Below are 10,049 nucleotides of genomic sequence, written 5' to 3'. Positions count from 1 at the left end.
TGCCATGGCGAGATTTACCTTTCTGTAAGTCGCCGCAATGAGATTCACTTTCTCGTATCTCGCCACCAGAAGGACAAGAGTTAGTTGCATGACCAATATTACCACAAATAGCACATACCTCTTTGGCAATACTTTGTCCTTGTCCCGTCATCATATTGCACATAGCTTTCATCTGATTGGCTAACTCTAAAACCTGCACCGCCAACTTAGTGTTAGTATTTACTTCATACATCCCTCTTGTTTTTCCTCTAGCACTTTTCTGCTGCGAGTTGGCTCCAAGCATCTCTAAAACTCATTCACCTCTTGTGCAGTCTTTTCTCCCATAGCACCACCTGCAGCATTATCAACCATGGCTTGACAAGCCTATGTCAGTTCATCATAGAAAAAATTGGTTTAGTAACTCTAAAGAATATCTATGATGTGGACATTGAACTAAAAATAATTTAAAACGTTCCCAAGATTCATGGAATGGCTCACCTTCCATTTGTGAGAAAGTAGAAATCGTACGTCTAAATTCTGTAGTTTGGGCATGAGAATAGAATTTATCGGTGAACTTATTATAAACTGCATCCCATATGGTAAGTGAAGCAGGAGTTAATGACATGAACCATGTTTTAGCCACATCCTTCAAGGTGTAAGGAAAACATTGCATCCGCAATTGGTCTTCTGTTAAACTCTGCAAAGGGAAAGTTTGAACAGTAGAGTAAAGATCATGAATAAATGTTAAGGGGTTCTCTATGGCTATGCCATGGAATGAAGGTAACATCTAAAAGTGAATGTGCTTCAGCTCGTAATTCCTTACCGCATCATTCAGAACTATGCAAGATGGTGACGTTCCTATAATAGGACGTGGATACTCCTTCATAGGATGAGGTAATTCAGCCATTATCTCTGGTTTGGAACTTGAATCTGATGAATTTTCATAAATCTCTGGTTTCGTTCTCTTTCTATTGATCAAGTCAATTCTATCAACATAAGGAAATAAGTCTTTATCTAATGATCTGCAACCTTGCATTCAAAAACAAGCACACCAACAAAAGCAAAAATAAAAAATAACCCAAATAAAAACAATACAAATTAAATTAAATAACAGTAATTAAAGCACACGTTATCAAGAAAGCTAAATAACTTAAAACAAATCCCCGGCAACGACGCCAAAAACTTGATGAACAATTTTATAACCTCGCAAGTACACGAATCGCTCTCAAAGTCTAGTGTGCAAAAGCAAGGGTTGATCCCACCGAGATTTGTAAGCAATTTACTAATCCTAATAATTATACTTCAATTAAAACTAATAACAAAACTTAATAATGAAGAATTAAGGAAGATCACTTGAAAAGCAACAATTGATTAAAACTAAAATTAAACAACTACTAAAATTATCTAAAACCCAATTGTCTAAAACCTAGGGTCTAATTTCACTATAACTATCTAACTCTATGTCAACCATCTATCTATTGTTTATCAATTCAGTCTCTAAGGTTCGCATTCACTAAATCAACGTATTACCGTAAGGATTTCGGGATTAACCTAGTATTTTTAACACAAGACTAGTTAGGGCGTATAGTCCAGCCTATGAATTAAAAACCCATTAAACACAAGAATATTCTATTACGGAGTATGCACATAGTACTAATCATTCATTCATATGAGTTCTTCGAGATTAAAACATAATACATGTCTAATCTTAACGCATAAAATCTAATAACTTACACTAAGTGTCGTCACACAGTAATGAAAATTAAAGATTAAATTAATAACAATAGTGAATCAAGCTTTCCATTAAATTGATAACAATAACATATGTTTAACATACAACCTTCCAATTAGGCTACATTGGATTCCAGAGAAGAATTTAGCTAAACATTGACATGAAGAAAGCAAACCTCAATTGCCCCCAAAGCATGAATAATCCAAAACCCTAGGAAGAATCTCTATCTCTTTCTTGCTACAAAGTGGCTCTCAATTGAGGTAAAAGAGAATCCCTAAAATAAACTACAATGTCTTATTTATACTTTTCCTTTGCTAGGGGTGTTTTTGGGAAAGTAAAAGTTCAAATCGGAGTTGGAAAGGGTAATATTTTTCCTTTTCTTGTGATCCATGCCGCGACATGATTTCCTAGCGCCGCAGCATCGAATTCTCATGCAAACCTTAAAATTCTTTTATGCCGTAGCGTCGACTTCTCCACGCCGCAGCATAATCTTTTGGCCCAAACTTTCTCTTTTGTGATATGATGCAGAAAATCCATGCTACGACGCCATCTAGTTGTTTCGCATTTTTCTTCCTCTTAGTGATCTGATTTCTCTTCCTTAGGATGTCCAGGCCTCCAACCATCGTGTGAGCATACCATCATCCCTTTTCCACCTAAAAACCTGAAACTTATACACATACCTGTGATTTTTTAAAATAGAAATATATAAAGAAATTTGCATAAAAATAATCCTTAAAGTTAATGAATTTCATACAATCTACCCATGAAATCACGAAATATAAATACCATTTTACTATTCATCAAGATCACATTGCACATCCCGTTAGTATGTGACGCTATCAGTGGTGGTGTAACTTGGCGGTTCTTACTTGCGAAGGTGGCCTTTCCTTTATCTGTTAGGAAATCCTAGAGGTGACCTCTCTTTAGTAGCTCCACAACTTTGAGATGGAGAGCAATGCAATCGATGGTGATATGCCCTTAGTCTTCGTGGAATTTGCACCACTTGGTAGTATCTCGCTTGGCCTTAAAGTGTGGCAACTTTGTTGGCCATCTGACGACCTTTCCCATCTCTTTCATCACTGCCACTACTTCTGTGGGCCTGATTTTCAAGTTGTAGTCAAGCATCTTATACCTGTTAGGTTGGACGGGTGCTCCATCCATGTGCCGAGTCGAGTGACGCTCCCATTGGAGTCTATTATTGTTGACTGAACCTCTCCTTACTCGGTACGGTTTGACTGCTCTGTTGTCATTACACCTATTAGATTAGCGAGGGTGGTGGTCGTCGGCTTTGCTAAGCTTGACTTGATAGACCTCATCCTCTTCCCACCTTATTTCTATCTAGGTGCAGGCCAACACATTCTCTATGGTGGTGAAATTAAACTTGGTGAGTTCCTTGTATATCTCACCATCAGGGAGAAGTCCCTTCCCGAATGCATCCATCGTAGTCTCTTAATTACAATAAGGGATAAAGACTTTCTCAGGGTTGAAGCGTCCCACGTATTCCCGAAGTGGCTTAGTATGGTGTTGGCAGATCTGGTAGAGATCGCTAGATAGCTTTTCTAGCTTTTTGCTACCGACGAATTGCTCCATGAAGGTGTCCGTGAGCTAGGTGAAGGACGTGATAGAGTTGTTGGGGAGGTTAGTATACCACTGGTGTGCTAGTCCCACGAGGTCGAAGTCGAAGTCGAAGCATGCTCTGTGGTTGTCCGAGTCAGTGGTATTATCGTAGAGCTTCATGTTAGGGAAGGTGAATTTTAATGGCATCTCCATGATTGCTAGGTGTCTATGAAGCGTGAATCAGTATAAATTTTGGGGTTGGCTCTTCCTAAGGGGTATGGGTACACCGAGAATGCATTGGATCATGGCTTCCATCTTGGCAAGTTGCTTGGTTAGTGTTTGCTCAATGGGGTTTGGCATTGGGTTGTATAAGTTGTTGAGGAATTAAGGGAAGACATTGGGATTAACATGTATGGTCAAGCCGAGCGGGGCAGTTTGGGTAGTGATGCTGGCCAGTGATTGCATTGGATATGTTTATGGGAGGATAAAATGAGCGTTTAGTTATTGGAACGGGGTAGCTTGTTTGCATGTTTCAGTGGTTGAAAGGTTGATGGGTTGGGTGCTATCAGCGTGGCTAGGCTCAATTAGGGATGTTGTGGTTGTTGGAGCCATACTATGGTAAGGGGGTTCCATGAGGGTGCCATGATCTAAGGTGGAAAACAGTTGTTGGGGATGAATGGGTAGTCGAGAGGAGGATGCATGATATTGATTTAGATACCAATCCAAAAAACATAATTGGGTTACCTTTTCTTGGAGAGCTTGATTCTCTGTGTGGATGGCAGCGTTCTGAGTTTCCAGGGCTTGGTACTTTTCACTACTCTCTTGCACTGTTGTGGTAAGAGTCGTAATCTGAGCTGCAACATTCGGCATGGGGTTTTCAATGTTATCAGTCATGATGGTTGAATGGAGAGAGTAGGTTACTTTGCATTGAATGATTATCAAGGCTCTACAGTGGGCATCAAACTATAGACGGTAAAATCTATGGTCAACTTGAGAAGGGGACTGATCTTGTATGAAGTGAGCCACTAACAATCAGATGTACTTGCACAAAAAGCAAAAGAGAACGTGAAGGCTAGATAGACACTGGTGTGGTGCCTACCGTAGACACTCCGATGCTTAAGTCAGCAAGGCTGAGGGGATTTTACTGAAGGCTAAGGACAGAAAGGAATATCAGAATAATGCGACAGTTCTTGGGAGAAAGAACTTTGAGAGCTTAGTTGTTGCAGGGGTTTCTGAATGAATAATGAGATAGTCTACCCCTGCTTATATAGTGATCCCAAGATACTCGAATCCTAGTAGGACTCAAAGTCCTACCAGGTAAAGGAGTTGTAATTAGGAAAGAGATAAGATCTCTTTTTCTTATCGGGTTAAGCTTAACATTTGTGATTGTGATCCAAGATCTTGATAAAAGTGGAAACATAATAGGATTCTGTTTCCAATTTATGGACTGTTGTGGGCTATTGGGCTTGACCCACCAGCTTAGCTTAGGCCAAGGTTGTTTGCTAAGATGGAGAAATGTGAGTTCTTTATGAGGAGCATTATGTCTCTAGGTATGTAATTTCAGGTGAGGGTATAATGGTTGACCAATCAAAGGTGTATACAATTAGGAGCTGGCCCAAACCTAAAACCATTAGTGAAGTAATGAGTTTTCATGGTTTAACTTTTTTCAATTGGAGATTTGAGCCCAATTTAGTACTTTTATGTCACCTATCACCAAGAGTTCAAGGGCAACAAGCTATGTGTGCCTCATGGGAGTTTTAGAGAGTTGCTTATGAGAGAGGTACATGGAGGAGGGCTTGGGGTCACTTTGGGGTTACCAAAACAGTGGAAGTTCTTAGGGAGCATTTTTATTAGCCAAAGATGCTTGGGGGATCTGCAAACCATAATGGCTAGATATGGAGTTTGTCATAGAGCCAAGAGTCAATTCAAACCAAGGATGTACACTCAATTGTCGATTCCTAATCAACCTTAGGAAGACTTAAGCATGAACTTCATTGTAGCCTTGCCGAGAACTCAAAGAGGTAAGGATTCCATAATGGTTGTTGATAGATTCTCTAAAATGACACATTTTATTGCACGCAACAAGACCAATGATGCATCACATGTGGTTAAGTTGTTTTTCCTTAGTCATTTTTGGAGATCTTTATGGAGTAGATTGGGTACCAGACTCTTATTTAGCACTTCCCATCACCTCCAAACTGATAGTCAAACCGAGGTCACAAATAGAACTTTAGGAACCATCCTAAGAACCTTGGTGAGTAAAAGTTTGAGAGATTGGGACAATAATTAGCCCATGCCGAATTGCCTATAGTTAGTCCCCTAGTGCTACCACTAACCATTCCCCATTTGAGGTCCTTTATGGTCTTAATCCCATCACTCCCATAGAATTAAGTGCCTTATCTGACATCCAAGTGAATCTTGATGCTAAAGAGAAGGCCAAGTCTATGAAAAAGCTACATGAGTCAATTAGGGCCCAAATAGCGAAATCTAATGAATCTTATAGGAGAATAGCCAACAAACATAGGAAGCCCACTTATTTTCAACCAGGTGACCTTGTGTGGTTTCATTTGAGAAAAGAGAGGTTTCCTTCCAAGAGGAAAAGCAAGCTAGCACCTAGAGCCATGGACCTTTTGAGGTTCGTGGAAGAGTTGGGGATAATGCAAACAAGATTGATTTGCCCTCTGAATTTGGTAATGTTTAGGCTACTTTCAACATTGGAGATTTGTATCCTTACTTGGAAGATGGAGAACTTTCAGATTTGAGGACAAATCCTTCTCAACCCGGGGACGATGATGAGATTTTAGACCCAAATGAGTCTTTGGTTCTGCAAGAATTTCCATTAAAGAATCAAGAAGCCCAAGCTTTGTAAGGAGGCACCAATCGGCCTAATCACTCAAGAAAGTCAACAAGCTTGTCCATGGAGTGCTAAAGGTCCAAGACATTTCTCAAGGCCTTTTTATGGCCCAAACCATGGGCATCAAGTGTGGAGAGATTTATTTGGCCCAAGCCCAATGCTTGGATTTTTTTTATTTAAAGGGATAAAGGTTAGCCAAGTAATTAGTTGTTAGAGACATAGATCCTAAAATTAAAGGAGTAGTTGTACTATTGCATTAAATGGGTATGGCTTATGTTTTGAATTTGCGGTGGGGAAAATTAAGCTCTTAAATTATGTGTAATATTTTTTAATATCTTGTAAAGGGTATTTCCCTATATTTGTAATACCTATATAAAGGCAACTCTCCCATTTTTGAAATGGCTAGTGAATGAATATGATGAATGGTATTTCAATGGAGATTGAATCTTCTTGCATTTCCTTTATCCAAGTTTCAGCCTAAGCTTGGTGACAGATTAATTCAAGCTAGTGGATTCGCCTTTAAGCTTGAATGTTCCTTGGCAATTTTACCTAGTAAGTTGTTTGCATTTTGAATCGCATTTTCCCATTCTTGATTTGGTTTGTAAGTGATCTCTTTGTTCCAATTTTGAGAGTTGTCTTGGTTGGTTGATCTTTGGAGAATATTTGCATGTTAGGATTGATGATTTAAGGTGTTAAAAGAGATTGAGAGTGCCTGATTTTGTCTTGGCCGAATTTTAGTGTTGGTTGAATCTTGTGTGTGTTTTGGTGTAAGATTTTTGTGTGTATGGATGAAATGAGATGAAATAGGAATTGGAAACTTGATTTCGTATCATTCTTTGTAATTATTTCTTGTCAAGCCGAGCCGATTTCTACTCACTTATTGAATGACTTAGCAAGAGTAATTGAGAAAACCTCTTGTGTTTTTATTTAGTTAAAATAGAGATGGAAGATAGAAATTTGAAGAAAAGAGAAAGAAAAAGGGAAAATATAGAGTGAGACAAGAAGAAAGATGGAAATGAAAAAGAAGATTAAAGGTGTGTTTGGTTTAGGGAATGTTATATTAATGGAAGATAGATTACCTTGAAGATTATTAGGAATGTTTAGGGAAATGCGTTTGGTTAGGGTGGAATAAATTGGTGGGTATGTTATATTGATATGTTTGGTTGGGAGGTAAATGGGTGGGTATGTTATATAGATTACTAAATTTTCCTCATTTTAAAGTATTAATATAATATTATTATTATTATTTTTTGAATCATTTTTTTTTAAATCCCTACATTTGAATTTTTGCTAAAACACCCCAGCCAAATAAAACTTTAATTTGTAGCAAAATCACCCCTACCCACCCCAAGCCACTGTCAGTAGTTGCTGGAATGGTGCACGACCGGCTGGATCTAGTTGGTCGTGCATCGGTAAACCCGCTTCCGACTAGATCTAGCCGTGAAAAGGCCAGATCTTTGGCCATGATCTAGATGTTTACAGCCAGGTCAAAGGCCAAAAACAGCCAAATCGTCATGGAGTTGGCTATGAAAAGGCCATACCTTTGGCTGTGATCTGGTTGTTTCCGGCCAGATCAAAGGCCGGAAATAGCCAGATCATCGTGGATTTGGCCATTTTCGGCCTTTGATATGGCCGAAGATAGACAAATCGGCACACGACTAAATAGATCCCATCGGTCGTGTGCTGGTATGGTGGCTACCGTCGATGGCTGGTGTGGTCTTGGGTGGCTGGGGATATTTTGTTAACTTTTAAGGTTTTTTGTACCTAGGGTGTTTCAGCAAAATTTTCAAATATAGGGGGTCTAGGTTAATGGTTATTTGGTAGACATTTGAGGACACTTGTGTTTGAAATAGTATTTAATTAAGGGCAAAATAGGTAAAAAATCAAATTACCTCTGTAATCTTCTAATAACACCCCCTGGCAAGGTAATTTATTACTCCCTATATTACTAATAGTAAAAACTATTTGCAACAAAAGATTACCATAATATTTGTTAGAGTAGGTGCCCTAGAGCTAATCAATTATTGTAGAATTGACTTTTTTTAATAATGTTCATTAATCAATAAAAGACATTTGATTCTATATCGTGTAAATCATATTGATATGTATTGATACATGTCCTTAGAATGGTAGAACCATGACGAGGAATCAAGTGTTTCAAATCTTGATAGTGAGAACCCTATGATCACATATGGTGGCCATTCTAGAAATGTTCGTAGCCCTAGTATTATTCTGACCAAGGACATAGATAATACGATAAGGCTATCATAGTGTCGAATGACTATGTCAAAAGGCAATGACTGATCTCATTTGTCAAGGTTATTTGCCGACAACTTAGTGTAACACATGAGTGCTTGCTGTAGGCAAGTTCACTAGATTGACCCACCAGAGGATTCCATATAGATGGTAACCCCAGTGTCTATGGAATAAATCCTCTAATGAATGGTGGTGCATCTGATCCTTAGACTTGAGATCACTGGAGCGACTTCTGCACCGATTGGTGTAGTTTGACACTAGCCCAACGTAGTTTTATTTAAACCTATCAATATAGTACTGATTGGCTACATCAAGGAGTGTATCAAGACTATGGTGGATCGACAGAGGATTCATCACTCCCGGGTACGGGAGAAGTTATCTCATGGCACAATTTAGTATATGGCAATGACACTAAAACTATGGTCATAGTGGGATTGAGTTGTTGCCCAATCCAATTTATTATTCCGGTCATTGGTCTAGTAACTGAATACAAATACATCGAGAGTAACTGAGGTTGACATTATTTCTGTACCTCAGTCTCAATGAGATAACAGATGATGAAATGATTTGATTGCATGGCAACTATATCGTTGATAGGTAGTAGTTTCACTGAATCCGAATCTATCGGGTGGCCATGATACCTTGCTAGGGGCCAGTCTTGGTCTGTGTAGTGAGACTATTGATTGGTGTCAATCGCAATACTACTCACTGTCGGTATGATAAGGAACCTACAGGTTACACACTTAGGAGACAATTTAAGGATTGTAAACTATGGAAGGGTATATTCGGTTTTTTTTTTTTTTTTATGAAAGGGCATATTGGTAATTTTGTTGTATAATTAAATTTACTGAGGTTGTAGCCTGTGTCCAATTTTATTATTGGAATAATTTAGCAAAATTACAAATTTAATTATTGAAGTTAATATTAATATTTAACTAAATAATTAAATGGGGACCTATGTGCAATTCCACATAAGTTGGGTTGTAGCTAAAATTTGGTGGTGGAATGGATATTTTACTTTTCCGTATAAAGAAACAAAAGTAGGTTTTGATATAATTCCATCATTTGGCCGTGAGTGACATTTTTTTTAAGAGAAACGTTTTCTCTCTTTCTCCCTTCACTCTTCCTTCCTAGATACTCTCCTTAAAGCTAAAGATTGATTGTAGCAAAATCAATCTTTAGTCTCTGACGTACTATGTTCGTGTAGACGATGTGAGTTCGATTCTAACTCTTGGATCAGTAGCAAAATCGTGTTTAGAGATATTGATGGAGCCTTCAAACGCTGGTATAATCTAATCCTTGCTTAGATCTGTGTTATTTCAATTTAAGCATGTAATATATATATATTTTATTACTTGCAAACCAAACAAGGGAATCTTGAAAATTAAACGAAGATTACCAGAGTAATCTTATATGACCTCGAACAAAATGCACCCAAAATATTATATTAATGGAAAGATAGATTACCTTGAAGATTGCTGTGAATGTTTAGGAAAATGTGTTTGGTTAGGTTGGAATAAATTGGTGGGTATGTTGTATTAATATGTTTGGTTGTGAGGATAAATTAGTGGGTATATTATAAAAATTACTAAATTGCCCTCCTTTTTAAATATTAAAATAATATTATTTTTATTATTTCTTTTAACTTCCTACATTTGGAATTTTGCTAAA

At 38.0% G+C, this 10,049-nt stretch overlaps 1 non-coding gene across 1 annotated transcript; it reads left to right on the top strand.

Moving 5' to 3' along the window:
• The first annotated feature begins 409 nt into the window (after positions 1 to 409).
• Positions 410 to 517, top strand: LOC116136083. Its single transcript, XR_004128986.1, has one exon. It is a non-coding gene; the product is annotated as a small nucleolar RNA R71 (small nucleolar RNA).
• The last annotated feature ends 9,532 nt before the right edge of the window (positions 518 to 10,049 follow it).

Source organism: Pistacia vera, unplaced genomic scaffold (genome assembly GCF_008641045.1).
Source record: "Pistacia vera cultivar Batoury unplaced genomic scaffold, PisVer_v2 Contig309, whole genome shotgun sequence".
Taxonomy (NCBI): domain Eukaryota; kingdom Viridiplantae; phylum Streptophyta; class Magnoliopsida; order Sapindales; family Anacardiaceae; genus Pistacia; species Pistacia vera.
This window is presented reverse-complemented; position numbering and strand designations above follow the sequence as displayed.